Source organism: Neoarius graeffei, chromosome 9 (assembly GCF_027579695.1).
Source record: "Neoarius graeffei isolate fNeoGra1 chromosome 9, fNeoGra1.pri, whole genome shotgun sequence".
Lineage (NCBI taxonomy): Eukaryota > Metazoa > Chordata > Actinopteri > Siluriformes > Ariidae > Neoarius > Neoarius graeffei.
In genome coordinates, this window is record NC_083577.1 from 35,017,145 (window position 1) to 35,030,397 (window position 13,253).

The 13,253-nt window shown below is 42.3% G+C and overlaps 1 protein-coding gene across 1 annotated transcript in view; it reads left to right on the forward strand.

Annotated features, from left to right (window-relative positions):
* kcnh3 (potassium voltage-gated channel, subfamily H (eag-related), member 3) overlaps positions 1–13,253 on the forward strand; it is a 492,909-nt gene that overhangs the window by 282,521 nt on the left and 197,135 nt on the right. The window lies entirely within an intron of this gene.

A 13,253-nucleotide genomic window follows, 5' to 3' on the forward strand; every position in this document is an offset into this window, starting at 1 on the left:
TATACAAATCAGCAGTGTTGTCGTACTTGAGACCGGTCTTTATATGTAAATGAAGATTTGCCAAAACGTTTGCCTCAGGGTGCACACTCCATTTTGTCAGAATGGCTACTGGTGGCCCTTTAGAGACTCTCGTTCTTGAACAACTCCATTTTCACCACTTCAAATCAAGCATTTTTAACGAAAATGCTCTCCTCCCCAAAACATAATTGATTCTGTTTCAATAAGGTGCTGCTTCATGAAGTTATTGGCTGGAAATTGAGGTCAGCGTATGCTATTATGAATGTTGTGTACAAGAATGGGATTTCGTCAGTAATAGTATCAGAGTATGGATTATAAAGGAATCTTTTTGGACCATTTTGCTGTTTGCTGATGGCCAAGTGCTTCCAGAGTAATGGGAAGAGGTACGAGAAAAGAGAAATGGTGAAACTTGCGGATGCTCAGTTTCTTGCAGCTTTATCAACTAACTAAAACAAACCTGTTAAAGTGCTTAGGGCTAAAATCATGTTTCACATTTATGGATTTCCCCTAAACAGAATATCATATTAAAGGCATTTATTAAAGGTAAGGCATGTTCAAACACTGAATATTGTCACTAGACCAATCTCAATTTGCCAGCGTCAATTACATGCAGTTGGGATTTTGGCTTTTGTAATGTATGCATTCATCTAATTGATTTTCTCAGCCTCTAGAGTTAACACTCTGAGGTCCTGGGCCTGTCAGACACTCTGTGGCAGTCTGATAAACCTTGACATTTTCAAGTATTTCATCTAACTAAAAACATCCATGCAAAAGTGACACACATGGTTATATTCTGGACCTCCCTCAGCAATAATAATACGAGAGTAAAGTGAATGTAATATTCTTACATAAAAGTAAGAATAGCATTCAGAAATGTTATGTAGTTTCAATACCTACTTGTAGAAACTTCAGACTACCTATGTTTTCTCCAAAGTCAGTTGGCCTTTCAAATGAATATTGATGAGGTAGGTGTAATTCACCTGTAATCCCCCCTGTCACTGTCAATAGATAGTTTTCACTGACGTCACGGCATTCCGGGGAACGCCCTCCAGCCGCCATATTGTGGGGCAAACAAAGGACCATCGCCATTACCGCCTACGTTATCTTGGACGAATTTATAAAGTTATATAGTCAGTTTTCTAAAATAAAGATCAATGTCGGCAAAATCAAGCAAACGGAAGTATATAGATACATTGGACGACATCTCACGACAACAGTATGCAGCCAAACTTGCCTTGATTGGGGGAATTGACTGACCCCTACGAAGTGGACAAAGATGCATTTTCAAGTGACTATGCAGGGCTGCCATCCATATTGTACCCTGATATTGTGAACTATTTCGTGAATAGTAAAATTGCCTACACACTTGACGACCTCAAAGCATACAAGTCGCTGGAGTCATACAATTATTTTGTCTGTGGCTGGGTCCGTAAAGTCCACCATATAAAAACAAGTGACAGTCGTGTCCTAATTACAGCCAAGGTATGTAAACATTGGAATTTTAGAGCTCTCAACACTGTATATAAATATATGTGTGTATAATATCGAGTTGATTTGACTATTATGAATACTGTGCAATATTACTTCGCGCAAATGTGCGCAGCTTTCCGATTCACTGTTTTTTTTTCTCATCCTTATACTTCCTATGTTTCATGGACTGTAACGGATTTGCTTATTTAGTAATTTTAATACAGAATTTACTTTGAAATTATAATCAGACACTCCAACGCCCCCCCTTAAAAAAAAATCAGATCTGCGCGATTCAGCCGTGAAAAAGGCAGCATCCACCAAAAGGCGCGCTGTTTGCATCCCTGCATACAGAATAGACCTAAAATGTTTTTCAAAAATTGCGTGAGTGAAGTGACAAGTGTCAAATAGAAACGTGACAAACGAGCGATATTAAGTGTACATTACAATGTAAACGTACACTCAGCGGTTCCAGTTAGGCATTCTCCAGAGATTGTTTACACGATGTTTTGGTTTCCAAAAACAAACTTATACACAATTGATTGTTTATTTAAACAACTTACCACTTATAAAATGATCGGAGCAGACTTTGCTGTGTTTGGAAGGCTGATAATCCTTGTGGTCGATTCTTGCAAGCCATAGATTTCTCCTTTGTATGCTGAGTTTCTTTGTTTGCTCGCCTTCGTGCTCCTGTACAGTGGGAATTCCATAAAAGCTCCGCTTGACGTCATCATCTGACCTATTATGACAGGCGTGAATACAACAGGTGTGCACCATTGCTAGCTTTAAATAGCCTGCTTGGGTTCTTTTGAAGACTTTGTACTCATGCGCTACAATGTGTGCTCAGTGACCCGTACAGTAAGCTTGACCCGCAAGATGGCCGCCACTAGGGAATCCCCGACTCTATGACGTCATGTGAAAACTATCCATTTATCAAAGACAAAGACCCTGGCCCCTGTACCTCCCTGCCCCCACACCTCTCTGCTTGGAAAATTACTGCAAAGAAAAGAAGCCTTAAAAGCCAAAGCTACATTTCATAATCTTATGCATAGACTTATGCACGGACTATAATAAATCTAAAGTTAGCAATGAAGATAAACTATGACTATGCAGGGCATGTTGACTTAGGTAACTAATTACTGTAAATCAATAATCAGTAAATCAGTGAAACATAGTTTGGCAACAGAAAAACGTTTTCAAAACTTGACGAAAATAACAGCACGTTTCGATCAACTAGTTCTTTCTCTTCAAAGAGCGCCTCCTATCCTAACAACCCACTAACCATCTAACATGCACTCTTCTTCTTACTCTATGATTTCCTATGTTTTATTGTAGCTTGACTGTTTTTCTCAGTGGTAAGTCGCTTTGGATAAAAGCGTCTGCTAAATGTAATGTAATGTAGTTCTCCTAATACGCTAACTGAAAAAGCATGACAACAACCGCTAGTGAGACATCTTCCTTGCATTGGCCATTCCTCAAAGTTTCTCAGTTGGCATGGAAACAAGTGAACATGTGCACTTGTTTATACCAGTGAAATGTGGCATGTCCTCGCCTCCCCTTGCTACACAATGAGTGAATGATGACACTGATGTTCCATGCGCTTAACATGTGAATAGCTGATGGGTGTGTCATTAAGAGGCTGTTGTTGGCTGAAGTACTGAAATTCGTAAGATTTGTTTTTATTCTCTTGACAAAGTGCTAAAGATAAAGTTTGTTTTAAAGATATATATATATATATATATATATATATATATATATATATATATATATATATGAAAACTAGAAGATTCAAGTTTTCTAGTGGTGTTACTTGAATGTTTCTAGCACAAAAACTCGCGGAGCTTTAGATGTGTGTTTACTAACAGTCCTAAAAGTCCTCTGTGGGGGTCGGTGACCTGAGGTCAAGTTTACATTAGACCGTATCTGTCTCGTTTTCTTTGCGGATGCACTGTCCGTTTACATTAAACCGCCTGGAAACGCCGGGAAACGGGAATACGCCAGGGTCCACGTATTCAATCCAGATCGCGTCAGCTCCGGTGCTGTGTAAACATTGAGAATACGCGGATATGCTGTGCTGAGCTCTAGCTGGCGTCGTCATTGGACAACGTCACTGTGACATCCACCTTCCTGATTCGCTGGCGTTGGTCATGTGACGCGACTGCTGAAAAACGGCGCGGACTTCCGCCTTGTATCACCTTTCATTAAAGAGTATAAAAGTATGAAAATACTGCAAATACTGATGCAAATACTGCCCATTGTGTAGTTATGATTGTCTTTAGGCTTGCCATCCTTCCACTTGCAAGTGGTAAGTGATATGCGCTGGGATCACACACACAGCGGCTCAGTCCCGAATCACAGCTTGTGCACTTCACTCGCGCGCTCTGTGAGCTGCGCAAGGCCAGAGTGCGCACCCTCCAGAGGGCACTCGCTGTTCAGGGCAGAGTGATTTGGAGCACAGGATGCCTGCGGAGCCGAGCGTATCCGTGTATTGGTGTTGCTGTGTGCACGCAAATCGTGTATTGATGTTGCTGTGTGCACACTAATCATTTTAAAAACATTAATCTGATGATCCGCTGATACGGTCTAATGTAAACATGGGCTGAGAGTGTTAAGGCCATCAATCCAGAGTGATGTGTTCTTGAGTCTGGGGATCCCTTGTCTGTTTGAAATTCATAATGAAATGTATAGCGTAAGGTTGATCATTGCCTAGGACAAGACTCAACACCCAGAGGACAGAATCACAGAGTAGACATTTAGGCTACATCCACACGATAACGGCAACGAGATTTAAAAAAAAAATATCGCGTCCACATGGGCAACGGATCAGTAAAATATCAGGTACATATGGCAACGCAACGCTTGCTGAAAACGATGCAATACACATGCCACACCTCTAGGTGCGCTGTAAGACGGTCCCATCGGAGACACCAGAATAATAGAAGAAGTAAGGACGCATGCGCATAAACTATTATGCGCGAGGCTTCATATTAGCCACAGTCAGAAAAATCTGTTCGTTATAATGACCAAATACAATGAAAAGTATTTTTCCAGTCTCACCTGTGAAAGGTAATCCCATGTGATCTCGTTTGGACGGTAAACCTGTTGGTACAGTTAAACGCAGCACATGAATGAGGCATATTTATTCTCCGCTTTGCCCCATCCAATATGGCGGCGAGGATGACGTATGATTCTACGCGGAAGGCGGCGTCTTTAATGGTCCGGAATAAATTGAATGCTACACGTTGATGGATTAATTTGTTCTTCTACGCCCTTTTTGAGGAATGTACTGTAGGACTTAAACCAACATCTGAAGAGGTGAGATCGCTCCTTTTTTTCCCCCTATTTTTGCTGGCGGGATTGACTCTGCCCTAAGGGCTATTCTCTCTCTCTCACTTTGCACCATTACACAATAAATATTCACAGTGAAAATATTTTGTAAGCGCGTTTCATGAACCAAGTTATAGGATTTGTTGACAACTTGCATCGAGCTCGTTACACTTCTACCCGGCATGAAGCACATGTGGTTGTGACGTCATCGTAAACAAATCCGTTCTACTCATCCAGACGACTTCGCAACAGCTCCGTTGCCAGATCTTTCCACTCTGGAACCCGTTCTCAAAAGATTTCGTTTTGGGGCACCCAAAACGCCGGTGCCGTGTGGACGCCAGGCCTAAACGATAAACAATTTTATCAGATTCACCTGAATCCGTTGCCATGTGGACAGGGCCTTAGTCAAATACCCCTTTTCCACCAAATCAGTTCCAGGGCTGGTTCGGAGCCAGTGCTGGTGCTGGTTCACAACTCGTTCAACTCGCGAGCCAGCTGAGAACCAGTTTGCTTTTCCATCGCTCGCGGTGCTAAGAGGAGACACGTCATTACATCGCTGTATACGTCAATTACATCGCTACGTTTGCATAAATCTTGGTGTGAATATCGAAGCAAAAACAACACGGAAGCAGCAGCAGCAACAACAACAATAATAATAATGGATGACTTTGCGTTTGTACAGCTGCTGCTTCTCGTCGCTTAAAAATGGCGATCTTTCGCGGTCTTGTTATTGTTGTTGGTCTTAACAACTCCCCCCCCCCCCCCCCCCCCCCGCTGACGTAAGCGGTTCTTTCCTCTGGCCCAGCAGAGAGTTGGTGCTAGCCTGGAACCGTTTTTTCTGGCCCCAGAGCCAGTTCTTTGTCAGTGGAAACAGAAAACCCGGTTCCAAACTAAGCACTGGCCCCAAACCAGCCCTGGAACTGCTTTGGTGGAAAAGGGGCAAAAGAGAGAGAGAGTAGCACTGGATGTGAACATTCTTATGTGGACACCTGACTAACATGTAACACTGTATGCCATGGTATTTAGGATGACGTTTAATACTGTTGGATAATTAAATTAAGGAAAGCATCTTGGTAGTATTTAAAAAGCATCTGCGGCTCCTGAGTAGAGCAACAGAAAAGCATTTGTGTCCAGAGATCGTGAATTCATAATCACAATAATGCCACAACAATCCGTGGCCAGGAGAAACAAAATTAAGAGCAAAATTGGCAGGGAGTAAGGGGTGGCATTCTGTCTCCTCTGTCAATCACAGTGAAACTAGCTGATCATGGGTGTCAGTGAGCTCATGCATGCAGAAGTGGGTGGATAGCTCTTTCCTCCGTGTGTGTTACGCCACCCACGATGTTTGAAAAGATCCAGTTAGCTGGTTTCACGTGCCTTGAAGTCATAGTCTTTGTTCTCTCAACCCTGCATGGTAGCTGACGTATGATAGGAGAGAGCTGCCTAATGGGTGGGAATTGACCACATCTAAATTAGGGAGAAAGAAATAGCTTGTGTATTATTTATAATTATGACATATTGAATATGAATTGCTTCGTCGGCTGTTTCAACAAAGTGTTCCTATAGGTGGTGAAACCAGTTGATATTTGAAATGGTGGATGATGTACAAGTTAAATATTATAGTTAAATCATAATTAAGACATAAAACACGACAGGACACGATGTCATAGGAAAATAATCAGTGACAGTATGTACAGTGTCTTGCAAAAGTATTCATCCCCCTTGGTGTTTGCCCTGTTTTGTTCCATTACAAGCTGGTATTAAAATGTATTTTTGGAAAATTAGCACCATTTGATTAACACAACATGCCTAACACTTTAAAGGTGCAATTTATTTATTTATTTATTTATTTATTGTGACACGAAACAATAATCAAGATGAAAAAACAGAAATCTGGAGTGTGCATAGGTATTCACCCCCTTTCGTATGAAACCTCTAAATAAGAGATGATCCAACCAATTCACTTCATAAGTCACATAATTAGTTGATTAAGATCCACCTGTGTGGAATCAAAGTGTCACATGATCTATCACATGATGTCTGTATAAATCACCCTGTTCTGGAAGGACCCTGACTCTGCAACGCTACTAAGCAAGCAACATGAAAACCAAGGAGCCTCCAAACAGGTCAGAGACAAAGTTGTGGAGAAATATAGATCAGGTTTGGGTTATAAAAAAATATCCTAAACTTTGAATATCCCAGGGAGCACCATTAAATCCATTATAGCAAAATGGAAAGAATATGGCACCACTACAAACCTGACAAGAGAAGGCCACCCACCAAAACTCACAGACCGGGCAAGGAGGGCATTAATCAGAGATGCAACAAAGACACCAAAGATAATGGTGAAGGAGCTGCAAAGATCCACAGTGGAGATGGGAGTATCTGTCCATAGGACCACGTTAAGCCGTACACTCCACAGAGTGGGGCTTTATGGAAGAGTGACCAGAAAAAAAAGTCATTGCTGAAGAAAACACATTTGGAGTTTGCCCAACAGCATATAGCAGACTCCCCAAACATGTGGAAGAAGATTCTCTGGTCAAATGAGACTAAAATTGAACCTTTTGGCCATTATAGGAAACACCCTGTGTGGCGCAAACCCAACACCCTGAGAACACCATTCCTATAGTGAAGCATGGTGGTGGCAGCATTATGCTGTGGGGATATTTTTCATCTGCAGGGACAGGAAAGCTGGTCAGGACTGAAGGAAAGACGGATGGCACTAAATACAGGGCAATTCTGGAGGAAAACCTGTTTGAGTCGGCCAGGGGTTTGAGACTGGGATGAAGGTTCAAGTTCCAGCAGGACAATGACCCTAAACACACTGCTAAAGCTACACTGAAGTGGTTTAAAGGGAAACATTTAAATGTCTTAGAATGGCCTAGTCAAAGCCCAGACCTCAATCCAATTGAGAATCTGTGGCATAACTTCAAAGTTGCTGTACACCAATGCAACCCATCTAACTGGGTTCATTCCTCAAGTTTTGCCTTGAGGAATGGGCAAAAATCCCAGTGGTTAGATGTGCTAAGCTAATAGAGACATACCCCAAGAGACCTGCAGCTGTAATTGCAGCAAAAGGTGGCTCTACAAAGTATTGACTTTGGGGAGTGAATATTTATGTACACTCCAGATTTCTGTTTTTTTATCTTGATTATTGTTTGTGTCGCAGTAAAAAAAAAAAAAAATGCAGCTTTAAAGTTGTAGGCATGTTGTGTAAATCAAATGGTTCTAACCCTCCAAAAATCCATTTTATTTCCAGCTTGTAATGCCACAAAACAGGGCAAACACCGAGGGGGAGGAATACTTTTGCAAGACACTGTATGCTGTGATACAGCACCATTTTGGCATGAATACCTGAAGGACATTATTTTCCTTATTATATTATAACAGTTTTATTCTTCTTGTGCCACACCAATTTGCCAAATCTACCAATACTGTATTTATTCATGAATTACTAATACATACAGATACATCATATTTATCAGGTTATAGTTAGAATTAAATAATATTGGCTGGCTTTTTTTCATGGTATATCAAATATATTCCATTCAGCTAGCACGATATTGAACGAGTCGAAGTCGAGTGTTAGCTGAATGGAATATATCTGATATACCATGGAAAAAGCCATTATTATTATTATTATTATTATTATTATTATTATTATTATTATTATTATACATAGACATTAAATGGAACAATTATAGATTTTACAAAAAATTAAGAACGGGGTTTACTTACTGCGGGTGCTGCTGGTAAAGAAATACTTCTGCACATGCGCAGCAGAAAACTTTCTCGTGGGATATTCACATCAGCTCCGATGTGTGACGTCATGTTGTCTTGACAACCATGCAGTATTTTAAGCCATATTCAACGCTCATTCTCCATTGGGTAGAGTGACATAATACACATAGGATAAGCGATATGCTAACAATACCGCATGCTATCAAACCAAATGAATGAAACCTGCTAGAAGGGAATAGAACACGTTTTTATTCCATCGAAAAAGTGACCTGGATGTAGAATAATTAATGTTGTGGAATGTTCAGGGAAAAGGTTAGGTCCTGATATGTCTTGCATTATAGCAGTCATAGATAATTGTTCCCTCACAAGGCTCTTGTTTTTCTCTTCATCAAAGTTAATAAGGCAATGTGTATCCTCATGTTACTGAGAAACTGCGAAAGTCCTTCTTCCTGAAGATCCGTATCAGAAAACATAAAGTTACAGCTTTTCCTCTGACTGTTACAAAGCGTTGACGCAGGAGACTCCTTCCAGAACACATCACCTCACAGAAAGCATTAATCTGTTTATGTGAAGGATCCACTGTACAAGTCCTGATAAGGTATTTGAGCGAGCACATTAATATAAACATTGATGTCACAGTCGCTGTTTTTGAAAATTAATCAGCACCTTCTGACCAATCAGAAATGTGAATTCAACAGGGGTGTGGCATAATAGTGAAAATATCACAGTTATTCCACACGGTTCTGAAGGTAGACAAGCACATCCTTGGGTTTCTGGGGTTTTTTGTTCTGTGTGTTGAAGATGAGTGGAAACTCCTTTTTAAAAAAATAAGATCATCCTGAAAGTTTTCGACGTTTTTCGGTATAAATTCATCTTTTTGTTTTATTATTAGGATAATAAGAGAACACCAGAAAATGGTCTCTGCCTTTGAGAGCTCTCTATCTCTCTCTCTGTCTCTCCCTCTCTGTCTCTCCCTCTCTGTCTCTCCTCCCTCCCTCCCTCTCTGTCTCTCTCGCTCTCTCTCTCCTCTCTCTCTCTGTCCCTCCCTCTCTGTCTCTCTCGCTCTCTCTCTCCTCCCTCTCTCTGTCCCTTCCTCTCTGTCTCTCTCGCTCTCTCTCTCCTCCCTCTCTCTGTCCCTTCCTCTCTGTCTCTCTCGCTCTCTCTCTCCCTCCCTCCTTCTCTGTCTCTCTTGCTCTCTCTTTCCCTCCCTCCTTCCATCTCTCCCTTCCTCCTTCTCTCTGTCTGTCTCTCTCTCTCTGTCCCTCCCTCCCTCTCTTTCTCACTCTCTCTTTCTCTGTCTGTCTGTCTCTCCACCCTCCCTCCCTCCCTCTCTCTCTTGCTCTCTCTCTCCCTCCATCTTTTTCTCACTCTGTCTCTGTCTCTGTCTCTCTCCTCCCTCCCTCCCTCTCTGTCTCTCTCGCTCTCTCTCTCCTCTCTCTCTCTGTCCCTCCCTCTCTGTCTCTCTCGCTCTCTCTCTCCTCCCTCTCTCTGTCCCTTCCTCTCTGTCTCTCTCGCTCTCTCTCTCCCTCCCTCCTTCTCTGTCTCTCTTGCTCTCTCTTTCCCTCCCTCCTTCCATCTCTCCCTTCCTCCTTCTCTCTGTCTGTCTCTCTCTCTCTGTCCCTCCCTCCCTCTCTTTCTCACTCTCTCTTTCTCTGTCTGTCTGTCTCTCCACCCTCCCTCCCTCCCTCTCTCTCTTGCTCTCTCTCTCCCTCCATCTTTTTCTCACTCTGTCTCTGTCTCTGTCTCTCTCCACCCTCCCTCCCTCTTTCTCTCTCTCTCCCTCCCTCCCTCCCTCCTTCTCTCTCTCCCTCCTTCTCTCTGTCTCTCTCTTGCTCTCTATCCCTCCCTCCCTCTCTCTTTCTGTCTGTCCCTCCATCCCTCTTTCTGTCCTTCCTTCTCTTTCTCAGTATCTCTCTCTGTCTCTCTCTCTCTCTCTCTCTTTCTCTCCACCCTCTCTCTCTGTCTGTCCCTCCCTCCTTCTCTCTCTCCCTCTCTCTCTCTCTCTCTGTCTGTCCCTCCCTCTTTCTGTCCCTCCCTCTCTTTCTCAGTATCTCTCTCTCTCTCTCTCTCTCTCTCTCTCTCTCTCTAGTAAAAATAGTGTTATAGAAAAAAGTGTCTGTTCCCTCATTTCTCTGGGGGGAGTCTCTGTGTTAACTCTCAGTAGCTGTGAATAAAGAGTAGAACTTGTGCAGTAGGAAATGTAATGAGAGACAGTAGCTTTGTACTGCATGGTGATTTTAGTGAAAGAAGTTCAGTTAAAGCAGAAGCAGATTAGTGTTAAGGTGATCCTAAGAGAAGAAAATGTGATCAAGCTCATGATCAATCCACTGACGTAAACTAGAGGTGACTGTTCTTTGAAGCCTTCAGTGATTTGTAGAAAATGTGAAGGAAAGAAAATGTTGTCTGAACTGGACTCGAATAAGCAAAGACTACGGCCCTGTTTACATTATTTCGAATCAGTGGATCATCAGATTAACGTTTTTAAAACGATTCGCGTACACACACAAAATTTCTGTGACCGCAACAAAACCGTTCCCCGTGCACACAGCAACGCCAATACACAGATACGCTAATCACATGACTAATTAGACATCACGTCACATGATCCCAGTGCATATCGGGCATGCGCAAGTCACTCACCACTTGCAAGTGGAAGGATGTCGTTGTAAAAAATGAAGTATGCCAGTCTGTTATCGGCGGTACTGGTACTATAATGGCGCCTTTTTTACACCGTGTATGGCCTTCGTGTTTATGCTAGAAGGATCTAACAGTGTTCGGTACACTCTTCACCTCGCAGAACGGCCGTTTTTTGCGATTACAACAAGACTATTTAGTGCTACGGTAACCAACACACTTCCTGTATTGCTCATTCACTTAATGACTTCCTCAACACACTTCCTGTATTGCTCATTCACATGACCAACGTGGCATGACCAACACCAGCGAATCAGGAAGGTGGATGTCACAGTGACGTTGTCCAATGACGACGTCAGCTAGAGCTCAGCACTGCGTATCCTCATTCCTCAATGTTCTTTATTTTACATTAATTATTAATATGCATAAATATTATATGATATGATAGAATTGCACTCTTTCCTCATATAATAGTCTTTCAGAATGACAGTACGTATTACAGTTCTCAATATGAACCCGTCGGTTTTATTTTCTGCTGTAGGCCATCAGTACAGCGTGATGTGCTGAATCAATATAATATCGATATCGTGATAAATTATGTCACAGTATGCTTTGATGAGAGATCTTGCATATTGTGATTTCTGCTTATTATTATTTTTGATCATTCCAAACTGACTGGAAGCAGCTGATGTGATGTTAAAGTAATTTTGTATTTATTTTTTTAAATGGTTCAAAAATTGAAGTGGTTTTTATCAATAAAAATACCAAACATTTTATTTTTTATTATTCTTTTTTTTGTGTGCATGTACATTTATCTCATCTCATTATCTCTAGCTGCTTTATCCTTCTACAGGGTCGCAGGCAAGCTGGAGCCTATCCCAGCTGACTACGGGCAAAAGGCGGGGTACACCCTGGACAAGTCGCCAGGTCATCACAGGGCTGACACATAGACACAGACAACCATTCACACTCACATTCACACCTACGGTCAATTTAGAGTCACCAGTTAACCTAACCTGCATGTCTTTGGACTGTGGGGGAAACCGGAGCACCCGGAGGAAACCCACGCGGACACGGGGAGAACATGCAAACTCCACACAGAAAGGCCCTTGCCGGCCACGGGGCTCGAACCCGGACCTTCTTGCTGTGAGGCGACAGCGCTAACCACTACACCACCGTGCCGCCCATGTACATTTATTTTTATTTATTTTATCAACAGTATTTAAACAGAGGGTTCAATTCAGCTAAGGCTGGTTTAAATGGAAGCCTGTACTATAAATAAATAACATATACAAACACATGAAAAAAGTATTTAAATATGGAAATATAGGTTCCGGTTATGGCGCGCAGCTGAAAGGTCGCTTGGACAGAGGGCTCCGCCTGATTTGAAATAAATTGTAAACTTTAACAGTTAATATCGTGCGAATTGTGACCCAAAACAATTCTAAGGTGTGGACATCGTATTATGTCGAGGAATCGAGGGAGAAAACGGGAAAATAAACCACTAAAACACGACATTGGACTTTTACAGGAGGACGAACACGAAGTTGACAATATGCTAAGTCAGGACGAAGCTAGCAGTGTGAGTCAAATCCTGTCAGCTATTCAGTCGCTCAGAAATGACTTTAACGCGCAACTACATGAAGTTAGAAACGAATTCTCCACGCAGTTGCACGAAGTGGTTACGTCCAACCACGAGATTAAAGAGGCTATAGGGACCTTCTCAGAAAGACTCACTGCAGCTGAGAGTCGCATTAGTGCGGCGGAGGACCAGATCTCCTCGCTCACACGAGTCACTGAAACCACACAAGAGAAGGTCCACAAACTAGTTATGCAGATGGAGGAGATTGAGAACCAGCGCAGGCGTTGTAATCTAAAACTGGTTGGAATCCCTGAGGGCTTTGAAAAACGAGACTGCCGTGAGTTTCTGAGGGCATGGCTACCGCAGGTGTTGGATATCGAGCATCAGCTAAACATCGAGCAAGCATATCGCCTGGGTACGACGCCGTCAGCACAAAACCAACAACAGAGTGTGACAAAGCCGCGTGTTGTGCTCGTGAAATTTC